This window comes from Schistocerca gregaria, chromosome 4, assembly GCF_023897955.1.
Source record: "Schistocerca gregaria isolate iqSchGreg1 chromosome 4, iqSchGreg1.2, whole genome shotgun sequence".
Taxonomy (NCBI): domain Eukaryota; kingdom Metazoa; phylum Arthropoda; class Insecta; order Orthoptera; family Acrididae; genus Schistocerca; species Schistocerca gregaria.
This window is the reverse complement of record NC_064923.1, coordinates 287,480,907-287,499,602: the sequence shown is the minus strand read 5'-3', so window position 1 is coordinate 287,499,602 and position 18,696 is coordinate 287,480,907.

The window sequence follows — 18,696 nt, the reverse complement described above, 5'->3', positions numbered from 1 at the left end:
ACAAAACATCCCCGAGGTGTTCTATAGGAGTCAAGTGAGGACTCTGTGCAGGCCAGTCCATAACAGGGAGGTTATTGTCGCGTAACCACTCCGCCACAGGCCGTGCTTTATGAACAGGTGCTGGATTGTGTTGAAAGATGGAATCGCCGTCCCCGAATTGATCTTCAACAGTGGGACGCAAGACGGTGCTTAAAACATCAATGTAAGCCTGTGATGTGACAGTGGCATGCAAAGCAAGAAGGGGTGCAAGCCCCCTCCATGAATAACACGACCACACCATAACACCATCGCATCCTAATTTTACTGTTGGCACTACACACACTGACAGATGACGTTCACCGGGTATTCGCCACACCCAAATCCTGCCATCTCATCTCCACATTGAGTACCGTGATTCGTCACTCCGCACAACGTTTTTCCACTATTCAATCGTCCAATGTTTACGCTCCTTACACCAAGCGAGGCGTCGTTTGGCATTTACCGGTGTGATGTGTGGCTTATGAACAGCCGTTCGACCATGAAATCCAAGTTTTCTCACCTCCCACATAACTGTCATCGTACCTGCAGTGGATCCTGAAGCAGTTTGGAATTCCTGTGTGACGGTCGGGATAGATGTCTGCCTATTACACCTTACGACCCTCTTCAACTGTCGGCGGTCTCTGTCAGTCAACAGACGAGGTCGGCCTGAACTCTTTTGTGATGTACGTGTCCCTTCACGTTTCCGCTTAACTATCATATCGGAAACAGTGGACCTAGGGATGCTTAGGGGTGTGGAAATCTCGTGTACAGACGTATGATACAATTGACACCAGACCACTTGACCACGTTCGAAATTCGCGAGGTCCACGGAGCGCCCCATTCTGCTCTCACAGGATGTCTAATGACTACTGAGGAATCTGATATGGAGTACCTGGTAGTAGGTGGCAGCACAATGCACCTAATATGAAAAAAATGTATTTGGGGATGTCCGGATACTTTTGATCACATAGTGTATTTTTTATCAAAACACTTCCACCAGAAGGTAATTTTTGAGGCAACTAACATGACAGACGTCTTTTTCACATTATTTTGTGACGTCATGACAGTTGCCTTATTATACCCACACGTGTTTAACTTTACTTACAATCGTGGTCTTCCTCTCTCTCCAAATTATTGGTGTATTTCCGCTACGCTCCACGCATCTGTCTTTCGGTGATAGGCTCTTGTACAAATTAGACAAGTTTGGCTAGCGCTCGTACCATCCTTTCCCTAAATGTTAAAGAGCGATTATTATGCTCGTCACGGGTGATTACTGTATCTCAGAACCATTTGTAAGCGTGTTGATAACGTATTTTCAATATATATTTGAAAAAAAGTTTGTCTAGTAACATTGAAGATTCCAATGGATAGGCAGACAATCTGCATATCAATGAATCCGAGGCCGATTCTACAGTCCATTTAATATAATTATATTTCTTGTGAATAAGAAGACATTAAAAAATCTGAACTTCTCCGACTACCTTCTCCCACTCATTATTAAACACTTTTTCTTCGACTTGTCTGTTTATCGCGGATAGGCAAAGAAACATTTCAGCGTCTAAATCTACACAATGCATAACAATGTGGAAAATTTCAAAACAGTCATCATTATTAATATATAATTGTTAAAAAAATTTATTTCTTCTTTCATTCACCTTCTCATCTTTCACAATCTACTAGAGCCTATGCTAGTCTGCATTTTATGTTCTTCCTGTTTCATGCACCCAGAATGGTAGGACAAACACGAACAGGAACGTTTGAAAATGTGCAAATCATGTATAAGACATTCTGAAACGGAAGTAAAAGAATTTCTTAGGTGGATAGCAAGCGTTGGCCTGACGTAGGTCCATCGCTACGAACCAAGAGCAAGAGGTGTGGAAACATCCATCTTCGCTTACAGCAAGAAGGTTCAGAAGTCAGTAATCTGCAGGAAAGTTGACGTTGACAGTGTTCTAGGAAGTGAAAGGTTCGTTGCTTATTCATTACACTGGTAAAGGTCAGACAGAGAATAATGAAGGTTGTACTCAACTACTGCAAGATTTGAGATTTGAAATCAAAACGATGAGGATGGAGAAGATTTCAAAAGGTGTGACTTTGCTTCAGGATAATGTCCGCTCTCATGCAGCTGGGAAAAGAATCCAGTGCATTTAACGTATTGTTTTAGAGCCGCTGTACTCACCGCACCGTCCATACCTAGTTCCAAGTGTTTTACATATTTTTGGTTCGATGAAAGAGGACGCGCGTGAATCAAAGTTCTCTCGGATGACGATGTCGTGGAGTCGATACAGCAATGGATATGCATGATGCCACGGCTGGATAAGGAAGCTTGCTAAGAGATGGACCAAGTGCAGATTGTGTAAAGAAATTATGTCACATGCAGTTTTGTTTCCCAATAAAAAGTTTCTCTTTAAAAAATTTTCTTTACTTTTTGACTTTCTATCGTGAAATTCATTTTATTTTCATTTATGGTTACGCACAAAATCTTTGATGTAAAGTCCACCCCAGTAACTTGTATTCTTTGTGGTTCTGTAACTTTCACAACCGTTAGAGTAAATACAATTGCTTTTGAAACATCCGCAGGTCTGTGCACATTTAATATCAACGCATCTGCAAGACAATCTCATGTCCCAGATACACGGGAATCGATGCTGCATTCAAAGCTGTCGATCGGAGACGAGAAGGTTAGCGACCCGTAGATGGTAGGAGAATTTATAAATAACCTTGGTACAGCGCTCCTGTTCTGCAAGCATTCCCTACGCGAGACGCGCCAAACCGGATTTTCAGGAACTGAGTTCGAAGCAATCTTGTGGCAAACCCGTTCCTTCCAAAGCGCTCAGACAGCTTTAAAAATTTGCTCCTCATATACTAAGGAATTAAAATTTCGGACTCTAATGTAAAACTAAGAATGACAACTAATCTGTGAAGTTTTAACACGGTTTATACAAGACTGACGTTTCATGGTTGCGTTATGCTAATGGGCCTCTCTTGACGCCCCCTCAGTACTGGAGTCTATGTAGTACATGTATTACACAGCTTGACAGTTACTAAGAATCAATCACATTTTTTGAGTCATCAGATTCCTATCTTGTGCCAACTTTTTTATCTCAGAGTAGCACTTGAAACTTGCATCCTCAGTTATTTGCTGTATATATTCCCATCTTTCTCTTTAGATTTTACCCACGGTCCGCCCCCGGTAGCTGAGCGGTCGCCGACACGGTAGCTCAGCGTGTTCGGTCAGAGGATTAGCAGCCCTTTAATAAAATTAACTGAGTCAACGGATCAATGAAGAACCTGAAGGGGTGTCATCGGACATCCGCCCCGAACAAATTCCACGAACAATATAGAACAAAATGAGATCAACAACAACGAAAAGTGGTCAGCGAGGCAGAATGTCAATCCAAAGAGCCAGGGCTCGATTCCCGGCTCGGTCGGAGATATTCTCCGCTCAGGAAATGGGAGTTGTGTTGTCCTAATCGTCATCATTTCATCCCTATCGACGCGTAAGTCGCGTCAAATCGAAATACACTCCTGGAAATTGAAATAAGAACACCGTGAATTCATTGTCCCAGGAAGGGGAAACTTTATTGACAAATTCCTGGGGTCAGATACATCACATGATCACACTGACAGAACCACAGGCACATAGACACAGGCAACAGAGCATGCACAATGTCGGCACTAGTACAGTGTATATCCACCTTTCGCAGCAATGCAGGCTGCTATTCTCCCATGGAGACGATCGTAGAGATGCTGGATGTAGTCCCGTGGAACGGCTTGCCATGCCATTTCCACCTGGCGCCTCAGTTGGACCAGCGTTCGTGCTGGACGTGCAGACCGCGTGAGACGACGCTTAATCCAGTCCCAAACATGCTCAATGGGGGACAGATCCGGAGATCTTGTTGGCCAGGGTAGTTGACTTAGACCTTCTAGAGCATGTTGGGTGGCACGGGATACATGCGGACGTGCATTGTCCTGTTGGAACAGCAAGTTCCCTTGCCGGTCTAGCAATAGTAGAACGATGGGTTCGATGACGGTTTGGATGTACCGTGCACTGTTCAGTGTCCCCTCGACGATCACCAGAGGTGTACGGCCAGTGTAGGAGATCGCTCCCCACACCATGATGCCGGGTGTTGGCCCTGTGTGCCTTGGTCGTATGCAGTCCTCATTGTGGCGCTCACCTGCACGACGCCAAACACGCATACGACCATCATTGGCACCAAGGCAGAAGCGACTCTCATCGCTGAAGACGACACGTCTCCATACGTCCCTCCATTCACGCCTGTCGCGACACCACTGGAGGCGGGCTGCACGATGTTGGGGCGTGAGCGGAAGACGGCCTAACGGTGTCTGGGACCGTAGCCCAGCTTCATGGAGACGGTTGCGAATGGTCCTCGCCGATACCCCAGGAGCAACAGTGTCCCTAATTTGCTGGGAAGTGGCGGTGCGGTCCCCTACGGCACTGCATAGGATCCTACGGTCTTGGCGTGCATCCGTGCGTCGCTGCGGTCCGGTCCCAGGTCGACGGGCACGTGCACCTTCCGCCGACCACTGGCGACAACATCGATGTACTGTGGAGACCTCACGCCCCACGTTTTGAGCAATTCGGCGGTACGTCCACCCGGCCTCCCGCATGCCCACTATACGCCCTCGCTCAAAGTCCGTCAACTGCACATACGGTTCACGTCCACGCTGTCGCGGCATGCTACCAGTGTTAAAGACTGCGATGGAGCTCCGTATGCCACGGCAAACTGGCTGACACTGACGGCGGCGGTGCACAAATGCTACGCAGCTAGCGCCATTCGACGGCCAACACCGCGGTTCCTGGTGTGTCCGCTGTGCCGTGCGTGTGATCATTGCTTGTACAGCCCTCTCGCAGTGTCCGGAGCAAGTATGGTGGGTCTGACACACCGGTGTCAATGTGTTCTTTTTTCCATTTCCAGGAGTGTACTTGCACCTGGCGAACGGTCTACCCGACGGTAGGCCCTAGTCACACTAAATTTATTTATTTTACCGACTATAGTTCCCTCTAGTACCATGTAAGTAATTACCTTATGTCGTAACAGACGTCGTTTCATCCTGTCTCTTCCAGTGTTTTCCATATATTCCTTTCCTTGCCGATCCTGTGGAGAACTTCTTCAACCTTAGCGTAACAGTCCAGCTATTTTTCAACATTCTTCTGTAGCACCACATCTCAAATCCTTCGCTACTCTTCTACTCCGATTTTCCCACAGTCCCCAAGTTTCACTACAACACAATACTGTGTTCCAAACGTACATTCTCAGAAATTTAAGGCCAATGTTTGAAACCAGTAGACTTCTTTTCGCCAGGAATGTCCCCTTTTATTGTGCCAGTCTACTTATTATGTCCTTTTTTCTTCGTCCGTCATTTATTGCTTTGCTTCCAAATTAGCAGAATTCCTTAACTTCGTCTACTTCGTGATCCCCAATATTGTTGTTAAAATTCTCGGTATTCTCACTTTTGCTTCATCTCATTATATTTGTCTTTTTTCTGTGTGTTCAAAAGTATCCGGACACCGCCCAAAACATATGTTTTTCATAATAGGTGCATTGTGGAGCCACGTACTGCCTGGTATTCCATACAGCGACCTGAGTACTCATTAGATATCGTGAGTGACCAGAATGGGGGCGCCCCGCAGAACTACGGGATTCGAACGTGGTCAGGTCATTGGATGTCACTTGTGTTATACGTCTGAACGCTAGATTTCCACACCCCTAGGTCCACTGTTACCGACGTGATAGTGAAGTGGAAAAGTGAAGGGACACATACAGCACAAAAGCGTACACGCCGACCCCGTCTGTTGACTGACAAGAGACCACTGACAGTTTAAAGAGTTTCGTATCGAGTAATAGGTAGACATCTATCCAGACCATCGCACAGGAATTCCAAAGTGCTTCAGGATCCACTACAAGTACAGTTAGGCGGAAGGTGAGAAAACTTCGATTTCATGGTCGAGTGGCTACTCATAAGTCAGACATCACAACGGTAAATGCCAAACGACATTTCACCTGGTGTAAGGAGTGTAAACATTGGACGATTGAACAGTGGAAAAACGTGTGGAGTGACGAATCACGTACACAATGTGGCGATCTGATGGTAAGGTGTGGGTATGGCGAATGCCCGGTGAACGTCATCTTCCAGTATGTGTAGTGCCTGCCAACAGTAAAATTAGGAGGCGATGGTGTTATGGTGTGGTCGTGTTATTCTTGCTTTTGCATGGTACTATCACAGCACAGGCTTACATTGATGTTTTAAGCACCTTCTTGCTTCCCACTGTTGAAGAGCAATTCGGGGATGGCGATTCCATCTTTCAACACGATCGAGCACCTGTTCATAAAGTACGGCCTGTGGCGTAGTGGTTACGCGACAATAACCTCCCTATTATGGACTGGCCTGCACAGAGTCCTCACCTGAATTCTACAGAACACCTCGGGGATGTTTTGGAACGCCGACTTCGTGCCAGGCCTCAACGAACGACATCAATACCTCTCCTCAGTGCAGCACTCCGTGTAGAATGGGCTGCCATTCCCCAAGAAACCTTTAAACACCTGACTAAACGTATGCCTGCGAGAGTGGAGGCCGTCATCAAGGCTAAGGGTGGGCCAATACCATATTGAAATCCAGCATTGCCGATGGAGGGCGCCACGAACTTGTAAGTCATTTTCGCCAGGTGTCCGGGTACTTTTGATCACATAGTGTGTATTCTATACTCATTACAGTTCATTCCATTCAAAAAGTCCTGTAATTCTTCTTCGCTTTCACTGAGAATATCAATGTGCTCAGCGAATCGTATCATTGAATCCTATACCCTTGAATTTTATTCTCACTCTTCGACTTTTCTTTCATTTCCATCATTGCTCCTTCGATGTATAGGTTGAACAGTTGGCGAGAGACTACATCCATATCTTCTGCTCTTTTTAATCCAAATACTTCGTTCTTGGTCTTCTGGTCTCATTACTCTCTTGGTTCTTCTATATATTGTACATCACCCGTCGTTCCCTGTAGCTTACCCCTACTTTTCGCGGAATTTCGAACGTCTTGCACTTTTTTACGTTGTCGAACGCTTTTTCCATGTCGACAGATCCTATGAAAGTGGCTTGATTTTCGTTGAGACTGCTTCCACTATCAACCGCACGTTCATAACTGTCTTTCTTGTGCCTTTACGTTTCCTAAAACGAAACTGTTCTTCATCTAAAATATCCTGAATTTTCTTTTCCATTCTTATATATTATTCTTGTCAGCAATTTGGATGCATGAGCTGTTAAACTAATTGTGCGATAATTCTCGAACTTGTCAGTTCTTGTCATCTTCGGAATTGCATGGATGATATTTTACCAAATAATAATAAATGATATATCGGCAGTGTCATACATTCTGCACACCGACGTAAGCAGTCGTTTTATTATCACTCCCCCCCCCCCCCCCCAGTGATTTTAGGTATTCCGATGGAATGATATCTATCTCTTCTGATTTATTTAATCTTAAGTCATCCAAAGCTTATTTAAATTCCGATTCTAGTACTGGATCCCCTATCTCTCCCTGTCGTCTCCTTACATCATCAAACAAGTCCTTCCTTGATAGAGGCCTTCAATGTACTCTTCCCATCTATCCGCTCTCTCTTCTGCATTTACGAGTGGAATTCCCACTGCACTCTTAATGTTTCCACCCCTTGCTTTTAATTTTCACCGAAGGCTGTTTCCTGTATGCTGGGTCAGTTCTTTCGATAATGACTTCTTCACGTTTTGCACGCAGCCTTTTCGCCTTAGCTTCCCTGCACTTCTTGTTTATTTCATTCCCAAGTGACTTGTATTTCTGTATTGTTAAATTACCCTGAGCATTGTTGTACTTTCTTCTTTCGTCGATCAACTAAAGTGTTTATTGTGTTACCCACAGTTTCTCCATAGTTCCTTGTACCTACGTTTTTCTTTCCAACTTCTGTGATTGCTCTTGTTAGAGATGTACCTTCCTCTTCAACTGAACTGCCTACTGAGCTATTAATTATCGCAGAATCTTTAACGTCAGAGAACTTCAAGTGTATCTCATCATTACTTATTACCCACGCATCACATTTCTTAGCGCATTGACTCTTACTGATTAGCCTCTTAAACTTTAACCTACTCTTCATCATTACTAAATTGTTATTTGAATCTATACCTGCTCCTGGATACGCGTTGCAACCCAATATCCAATTGCGGAATCGCTGCATGACCATGACGTAATCTAACTAAATCTTCTTGTGTCTTCCAGCCTTTTCCAATTACAGCTCCTCCTCTTTCCCGTGAACAGAGTATTCCATATTACCAGCTGAAACTTACTCTAAAACTCAACTAGTCTTTCACTCACATATACAATTGTCTATATTGTTGACATGGTCTTTAAGATAGGCACTGGGACAGGAATACGTAGAGAATATGCCGACTTTATTTATACCATGATACAGGAAGAAGAGGCAATACATGATATAAAAGTTTATGCCACCCCCTGAATACAATCAGAAGGTTTGTATGAATGATGTCTCCTATTTCTCTGTTAACGCAATTACCGCTACAACCGAAATGGTACCTACCTTTGTTCTTTGAATATTATCCCACCATGATCTACAACACTGTGATTTTAAAATTTATCCAAAATTTTTGAGAAAGTAATGTATTCAAGAGTAGCTTCACATATCTGTAAAAATGAAGTACTAATAAAATGTCAGTTTGGTTTCCAGAAAGGTTTTTCAACGGAAAATGCCATATATGCTTCCACAATCAAATTTTGAATGATCTGAATAACCGAACACCACCCATTGGGATTTTTTCTGATCTCTCAAAGGCTTTTGATTGTGTAAATCATGAAATTCTGCTAGACAAGCTCAAGTATTGTGGAATGAGTGGGACAGTGCACAAATGGTTTAATTCGTACCTAATTGGAAGAGTGCAGAAAGTTGAAATAAGCAGTTCTCACAATATGCAAAGATCAGTACATTCCTCAAACTGGGGAACTATCAAGAATGGGATTCCACAAGGGTCGGTCTGGGGTCCTTTGTTGTTCTTAATCTATATTAATGACTTGCCATTCTATATTCATGTAGAGGCAAAGTTAGTTCTCTTTGCTGATGATGCAAGTGTAGTAATCACACCTGACAAACAAGAACTAACTGATCAAATTGTCAATAATGTATTTCAGAAAATTACTAAGTGGTTCCTTGTAAACGGACTCTCACTGAATTTTGATAAGACACAGTACATACAGTTCCATACAGTAAATGGTATGACGCCATTAATAAATATAGACCTTAATCAGAAGCATATAGCTAAGGTAGAATATTCAAAATTTTTAGGTGTGTCCACTGATGAGAGATTAAATTGGAAGAAACACATTGATGATCTGTTGAAACATCTGAGTTCAGCTACTTATGCAATAAGGGTCATTGCAAATTTTGGTGATAAACATAAATTAGCTTACTACGCCTATTTTCACTCATTGCTTGCAAATGGCATCATATTTTGGGGTAATTCACCACTGAGGAATAAAGTATTTATTGCACAAAAGCGTGTAATCAGAATAATAGCTGGAGTCCATCCAAGATAATCCTGCAGACATTTATTTAAGGATCTAGGGATATTCACAGTAGCTTCTCACTATATACACTCTCTTATGAAATTTGCCATTAACAACCAAACCCAATTCAAAAGTAATAGCAGTGTGCATAACTACAATACTAGAAGAAAGAATGATCTTCACTATTCAAGATTAAATCTAACCTTGGCACAGATAGGGGTGAATTATACTGCCGCTAAAGTCTTTGGTCACTTACCAAATAGCATCAAAAGTCTGACAGATAACCAACAAGTATTTAAGAAGAAATTAAAAGAATTTCTGAATGACAACTCCTTCTACTCCATAGAGGAATTTTTAGATTTCAATTAAGGAAAAAAATAAAATAAACTGAACAAAACTTTTTTTTAATTTAAAAAAAAGACAAAAAATAAAAAGTTGTTATATTAACTTAATTATGTTGTTAAATTAACTTAATTATGTCAAGTATTGGAAAATTTGACTCGTTCCACATCATTACGAAATATTGTATTCATGATCCATGGAACTAGTATTAATCTAATCTAATCTCATCCAACGTGGTAACCCTAACTCTCCAGTACCTTAACAACACGAGCGTTGAATGAACGGTCGGCGACAAAATTCGAAAGACGTCTTGCCATTTTCTGATTCAGAAAACCAGAGTTTTACTGCCTGTTGCACAGCATAACAAGCAAGGAGACACAGTGCAACCACCACACTATCAACTCAGATGTGGTCAGCTGTACCTTACATGAAACAAAAAGATAGATGTCAACCGGTTCGAAGTTATGGACAATTCTTAAAGAAAACTCCGTTAACAAAAATGGCCATTTTCTTCTACTATAAAACGTAGAAATAAAATAATCAGTTACTATCATCACAACGACTAATAACTTTCTTTGTGATGTTCGCTTTTTTATGTGAGTTGATGCAGAGCTCGCAAACGGATTTTCGGACTGCTTGGTAATTGTATATTTTGTAAACTCTTCACGCTGACACATGATTTTCTTCATCCCTGTCATCGTAATTTCAGGGAATGGAGACAATAAGAAGACTTGAGATGCCACAGTTCCAACATATTAGTCAGACATTTATGACTCATTGTAATGGATCGGTGCTTACATGGCATGGAATACCGTGAACTAAATGAGCGCTTCATGTTTCTAGCACCTGGATCACATAGGGTCAATGTAATGGACGTTCGGCACATCGAGACTGCAGAGTCATTCTGTATATATTTTCTGTTACGCTACAAGACTAATAAATGAAACAGAAATTGAAGATTTCAAGGTGTATTTGTGTAACTCAGTCCGGAAAGATGTACTTGACACACTTGGCGTTGCCATTGCTGCTGAACAGAGCAGTTCATTTTCTATAGGGAAACTTTTCACGAAATGGTGAAATTTCTTGGAAAACGGTTGAAACTGATTAATAATTGTCCTCGGCAAGCCGTTATCCCGGAAGGTGTTACAATTACTTACAGAAACCGGAAGTTTTGGTTGTTCAGCTGTAAAAATGGTAATTATTGTTTTTAAAACAAACATATGTATACTATTTCCAATTAATGCAATTATTATCAGCTAAGTTTTACAAATGCGCACATAAGCAATGGCCAAGGCAGAAGAGAGTAGGCTAATTGTAGCAGAAAAGAAAAAAGAATATCTCAAAACAAATGATGAACAACTTACAAAAATTCAGAGACAGCATTCTGTTAATTTTTATCGCAGTTACTGACATAGATTAAGTTTGTCTTCTCTGGCCATGTGCATAAAGGACCATTTAGCTACACATTCCTAATATCATTTATGTTAAAAATTTATACAGCTTGATGTATCGTTTCAAGCTGATTGTATAGAAATTATGCGAAAGGACTTCCTGCTTTCTTAGCGGCAGTTTTTCGGTTGCCGCTGGGGCAACAAAGGGTTCCAAGCGACTGGAAAAGGGCGCCGCTCATTTCTGTATCCAAGAAGGACCGCCGATTAGGTGCGGAAAGTTATCAGTCTACGTCAGCAACGTTGGCCTATTATAGAATTATCAAACACATTTATTCTCGCATTTTATTGACTATACAGAGCCCGAAAAAACATATTGATATCAACACGAATTTCAGAGGCAGCGATACTATAAAATTTAGTTCCCTCTGGTAGTACATGATGTCCAGAAAGCAGGAGGTAGCAGTGCTAATGTTGATGGCGTGGCCCTTGATTTTAGGAAGACTTTACGTACTGTGCCGTCCTGTGGTCAAGCGAATAAATACAAGATTATGGAATATCGAACCAGCATTGGATCTAGCAGTGCTAATGTTGATGGCGTGGCCCTTGATTTTAGGAAGACTTTACGTACGATGCCGCCCTGTGCTCAAGCGAATAAATACGAGATTATGGAATATCGAACCAGCATTGGATCTAAAGTGAGAACTCGCTAGCAAATAGAACTGTAGATCTCAACTTTAATGTATGTACACCATCAAATATTAAAGTAACTTCGAGCGTACTAGGACACATAATTCCTCGACACAGACTAACGCAAAAGGAAATTGTTGCTCCAGGCCGATATTTATCAAACTTTGTGGTGATGTTGATCACAAAACTGCTATTAAATGTTAACTGAATCTTCCGTTGATTCTTGGTATAACAACATTATAATAAACGAAAAGCGCTAGTCTGCTATTTTCTACAGTATTACTTTTATTGCGTTAACCCGTTTTCGGGTTACAAGGCTATTTTCGCACATTTACTAACTATTGTCACCAAAGAAGTTACAAAGCTTCTAAAAGACGTTGGAAAGAAGTTACACGACTAGACTGAAGCAGAAACGTAAACTAAATAACATCTTTGACAGTGTGATGGTAATGCAATGTAAAAAGTAAAAAGTTGGACAGTAAATATATATATTTATTTACTGTTCAACTTCTTACTTTTTACATTGAATGTATATTGCAGAAATATATTTATTTACTGCTCTACTTCTTATTTTCTACATCGCATTACCACCACACTGGCAGAGATATTATTTGTTGTACGTTTGTGCTTCAATATAGATGTGTAACTTATTTCCCGATGTCGTTTACAAACATTGTAACTTCTTTTGCGACAACAGACAGTAAATGTCTGAAGATAGCCTTGTAAGACGGAAACCAGTTAACACAATAAAACTAATACTGTAGCAAAAAACTAGATCGTTTCATTTAGTGGTATTAAATGAATTAACTTTCTTTCCAACGCATCCGAGTTCTAATGATGACACGTAAGCGCCTCAACCGATAAACTGACAAAAATCTACCAACGTGATCAAGACAATTGTCAATAAAAATGTACTTCATGTAAAATTCATGTGTAGGGAACTTTTATGTAGCGCCTGGTACAATTATTTGGAGAGTAGTCGTGCAGCGCGTCGAAGGTCCACAGACCGCACATTTGTAGGTCAGTCACTTCACATTGATAGACACGGTGATAAAAATTATTCTCATAAAGATAAGAACAGTAAAGTCAAACAGCGATAACATGCGGCGTTTCACTCGAATAAGAGAGAAAGTTGTCGGCAATGCGCCCACATGTTAGAGATGACGAAAATCACCGTCGTTGCCATTATAAAACGATTACAGAAGGAAGACTAACAGGGGCCTCGCTTCCGACCTAGCGCTTACCGATCCTTTATACACCGAGACGACGCTGCGCTTCTTAGCCAACCAAGAGACCAATTATCTTCACTCTGAAACCGTTCAGAGGTTGTTAGGTGGCTGCTTAGTAGCGTAGTCGAGTGGTCCGGCCCACGCTGCTTGTGAGTAGTTAAGCTAACCAGCTAAAATGCCTCAATCTCAGCCAGCGAGGTCGTAAGCAGTTGTGTGTAATCTTATCATGCCTATATGTCTATTATCTGTACAATCTTACGTAAGCGGCGACGTATTCTAACCTTTGTTTGCCACTACATTCATCATCATCATCATCAACCGTTTATCATCCACTGCTGGAGAAGTCCCTCCCTAGAGTTTTCCTTGCAGTACGGTCTCCAGTAACAAGCATCCATGTTACTCTTATTCTATCTGCACCCATTCTATTAGGTTGTCGTCCCGGTATATTCTTGTCTCTCGGAACAAGTAAACAACACCCTTGGTCCATCTATCGTCCATTCGCCTTGCTATAAGGCACGCACAGCTCAATTGCATTACCAACACAGTCACTATTATGGCTTCCAGTAGAGTCTGTCCACAGCTCCACATTTTTCCTGAGTGGTCTTGAAAATTTCAACATACTCCTCTCCTCTAGTAGCTGAGAAATCCACCGTTTCCTTCCTGATTTGCGCCTTTCTTTACATTATTTTTTGTCAGTCCAGCAGCTGCAGTCCATACAAAACCTCATCATCGGGTTATATGACTTCATTGTTTATAGTTACTATTTTCTTTTCGATATGTTGGATACATACTATGTGTCTAATACGCCGCCTGACCAAAAATGTGAAGCCACACAGAAGACAATGTCGGACGTCAATGCTACTTCGTACATGTGCCCACCTTCGGTAGGGCTTATTACGAAAACCGGACAAGTCCAAAAATTGATGTTTTGAGCTAATACCGTCATGCTCTTCTCTGTCACCACATCTATTTTATGGCGAATTTGTTTCGACGAAAGCTATCAGATATAAAGAAATAACCATTTGAAAATCTTGTACTTCTACAAAAGCAGACTAGTTCTTTGTTATTTCTACAAAATCCGGACAAGTCCAGAGTTCGTGGTTGCCTAATCTCATCTTGCTGGACTAGTTACTATGCGCCACATTCAGCGTTCCAGGATTGCAGACGAACAAGGACGTCGTAATCACGTAGCTGTATTTTTCTCCAAGTTGAGAATTGAAGACACGTGTAATCCAATTTGTAATATAGCATTCCTTAGCTGTCATGGAGTAACTGACCCCAGACTGTTCTCAACGACAATTATAATGTAATGGGCAGTCTCCAAACGTTAAAATAGGAGCCCATACAAACAGACCAAAAAGACACCAGAGCCGATTGTTCAGTTGATGGAAGTCGTAGAAGGCAGTTATACTGCTCTCTGCCTGATAATCCAATTGGAAAATTCCTTCCGGAACGTTTGACCATAAGTGACAAACACCTTGAATTTTTACGTAAGTATCATATCAATCTCCCCTATAATAGCTTTTGGACAATGTGTAAAACTTTTAACATACCTTTTGTATGTCCTATGTCTGATACATGTACAATATGTGATTCATTGACAGAAAAATAAAATCTGAGGAAAGAGGAGTCAATTAGTAGCGGAAAAGACATTGTACTTGAAAAGCGCATAAGCTTGTGTTAGCATGAGACGAAATTATACTCTAAATACAAAACAAGGACGCATTAGCTGTATTTCATTTGATTATATGCAAAATTTGCGCCTACCTTGCTTAAGTCCAAAGTTATTTGCTATGCAAGGCAATTATGATACAATATTTTTGGGATTCATAATCTGGCAGATGACTCAGTTTCAATTTACCGCTTTCCTGAACATGGAGGAAGGAAAGGTCCCAAAGAAGTCACATCCATTATTTTGAGCTACATTCAGTCAGAAACGCGAACAGACATGAAGATCTACAAAAGGTTCATATTTTTGTTTCCAGTTCCTACAAAGGATCACATATTTGTTTCCAGTGCGAAGACACAGCTATTTACCAAATAATCAAGACTTCTCTGAGCCTTGCGCGGCTCACTAATTTGCTGGCTTGCCTGCCCGTGAGTGGCAGCAGCAGCGCTTACCGATACGAGTACTGCGGTGCTATCTTTGAAGTGACCGGTAGTATTTCCGGGTCGCGTTGTGTGGAGTGGGGAGTGGCGAACGGACATCAGGTTGATTGGGACGCAGCAGCGAGCAGGTCCGTGCAGCGCGTGGGCAAGCCGGGCTGCTACTGCCGGCTCGTGGAGGGATAGCTGCGAGAGCGACGACTGCATTGCACTCCGAACCCTGGACGTTTAAGTTGAGTCAAGAGTTAACTGCTAATGCAACCTCGACTATTCTGAGATCTCGAATTTGGTCGGCGGGTTTTTGCTCCCAGCGCCGCTGAGCCTGGCAGCAACGAGTGATCTGTTTTGACGCAGTGAAATACTGCAGCTGTCTTTCTCTATTTGTTATTCATCATTGAGTTTAGTATTATTCTTATTAGTGAAGTGCAATCAGCGGTATTTTCTGCCTTGTGGCCGCTCACTCCCCAGTTACCTGCCCCAGAGGTTAGCATACTTTTCCGGCAGTGTACCTTTCTTCATCGTGTTGATGCTGTCTGACACGGCGAGTAATTCGACAGTCTCTTGTATTGTACTGTGCATATTTTTTGGGAAGAGTATCTAGGTTCTAGTGTTTCCTTCGGCCTTGGGTGTTTTCTGAAGACATAGTGATTCCTGTCTCTTCACCCTCGCCAACAAATATTCCATCGTTGTACCGGTGATCGCACGTAATGCGGATTGGTTAGTCGGTCGGTCGGCGCTTTAGCTGCCCCTACTTTGAGTTCATCCTGTTACGTGAGTACAACTCTTGGCTGCCTATCTCACCTTACCTTATGTTTGATTTACCTTCCCAGCCTGACCCTTGGAACACTTGCTGAGTACTGCTTGTCCTGATTCCTTAGATTGTGATATTTGTTTTAAGGATATTTGTAATTTTATAATTATTGTTGGTGTGGCCTTCAGCCGAGCTGGTCGTAGGTTGTGTTCGAAAAATGAACAGCATAGAGACAGAAATAATGACGCTTTCTGCAGGACCTGACCATCATTTTGCTGGACAGTGCCCAAGCACGTATAGTGCAAGCTGTTACTGATTTGTTTGACTGATGGGGCTGCTAAGTGCTATACCACCTACTTCACTCCCCTGACTTATGCCCTCGTGAGTTCTACTCGATTTCTAACCTGAAGGAAACACTTCACGGCATTCGCTTCAGAGCTGCTACAGATTCGTCGGGCAACAGACAGCGCCGCTAAAACTGTCGACACAACTGGCACAGCTAAGAGTATCCTACGACTTCCACATCGCTGGCAACGTGTTGTACACAATTCTGGTGACTACTTCGAAGGTCAGTGAAGCCTTGAAACACGTATCTATTTTGTACTAGCTGTAAATAAATAGTTGCCACTATTAAAGTAGCCCCCCCCCCCCCCATGAACCATGGACCTTGCCGTGGGTGGGGAGGCTTGAGTGCCTCGGCGATACAGACAGCCCATAGTGCTCAGAGACCCGCGCGGGATTAGCCGAACGGTCTTGGGCGCTGCAGCCCTGGACTGTGCGATTGGTCCCAGCGGAGGCTCGAGTCCTCCCTCGGACATGGGTATCTGTGTTTGTCCTTAGGATAATTTAGGTTAAGTAGTGTGTAAGCTTAGGGACTGCTGACGTTAGCAGTTAGGTCTCATAAGATTTCACACAGATTTGAATAGTGCTCAGAGCAATTTGAACCATTTTTTTATCTCTCCCTAGTTGAGAACATTTGGAGCATTACGGGCAGGGCCCTCCAACCAGCTCGGGATTTTGACGATCTAACGGTCAAATACAGGGAGCTAAAGGCTATTTACAATTTGTACAGAAAACAGATAGCAGTTATAAGAGTCGAGGGGCATGAAAGGGAAGCAGTGGTTGGGAAGGGAGTGAGACAGGGTTGTAGCCTATCCTCGATGTTATTCAATCTGTATATTGAACAAGCAGTAAAGGAAACAAAGGAAAAATTCGGAGTAGGAATTAAAATCCATGGAGAAGAAATACAAATTTTGAGGTTCGCCGATGACATTGTTATTTTGTGAGAGACAGCAAAGGACCTGGAAGAGAAATTGAACGGAATGGACAGTGTCTTGAAAGGAGGATATAATATGAACATCAACAAAAGCAAAACGAGGATAATGGAATGTAGTCGAATTAAATCAAGTGATGCTGAGGGAATTAGATTAGGAAATGAGACACTTAAAGTAGTAAAGGAATTTTACTATTATGGGAGCAAAATAACTGATGATGGTCGAAGTAGAGAGGATATAAAATAAGACTGGCAATGGCAAGGAAAGCGATTCTGAAGAAGAGAAATTTGTTAACATCGAGTATAGATTTAAGTGTCAGGAAGTCGTTTCTGAAAGTATTTGTATGGAATGTAGCCATGTATGGAAGTGAAACAGGGGCAATAAATAGTTTAAACAAGAAGAGAATAGAAGCTTTCGAAATGTGGTGCTACAGAAGAATGCTGAAGATTAGATGGGTAGTTCACATAACTAGGGCATATTGTGAGGCATCAAGGGATCACCAATTCAGTATTGGAGGGCAGCGTGGAGGGTAAAAATCGTAGAGGGAGACCAAAAGATGAATACACTAAACATATTCAGAAGGATGTAGGTTGCAGTAGGTACTGGGAGATGAAGAAGCTTGCACAAGATAGACTAGCATGGAGAGCGGCATCAAACCAGTCTCTGGACTGAAGACAACAACAACAACAACAACAACGGGAAAATTAGACAGAATACGGCACGACATACCTCAGGAGGACATCCAACACCTTAGTCAATCAATGCCAAGCGGAATAACTATTTGCACAAGGGCCAGAGCTAGACTAGTTTGTGAAACTCTTTCTCTTGTCTAAATCATCGAATTTTTCTGAAACTGTAGCTATTTGTTTGTCTGCACATGTACATCACATCTACCGATTTCGGCCCCATTCGGGTAAGTCCTTCGTGGTGCGTAGTTTTCTTATCTTAGAGTGTACTTAGGAATAATCATACAAAGCGACATAAGGTGGAATTACAATGAAATGAATACCCCTAGCCGCACACAGGCGTTGATATAAATCAACGGGGACATTTGTTTTGTTGATCTCATTTCGTTCTACATTGATCACTGAATTCTTTCTGGACGGTGGTCCGATTACATCTGTTCAGCCTCTTCGCTGATCCGTTCACTCAGTTTTTTTTTTTTTTTTAGTTATTATTATTACAGAGGGCAGCTAACACACTGACCGAACACGCTGAGCTACCGTGCCGGCATCCATCTGAGCCGCCGAGAACACAGAGGATAATGCGGCTGCAGGGACTTATCTCTGGCACGCATCCCGTGAGACCCACATTCGCAACGTATTGTCCCGCAC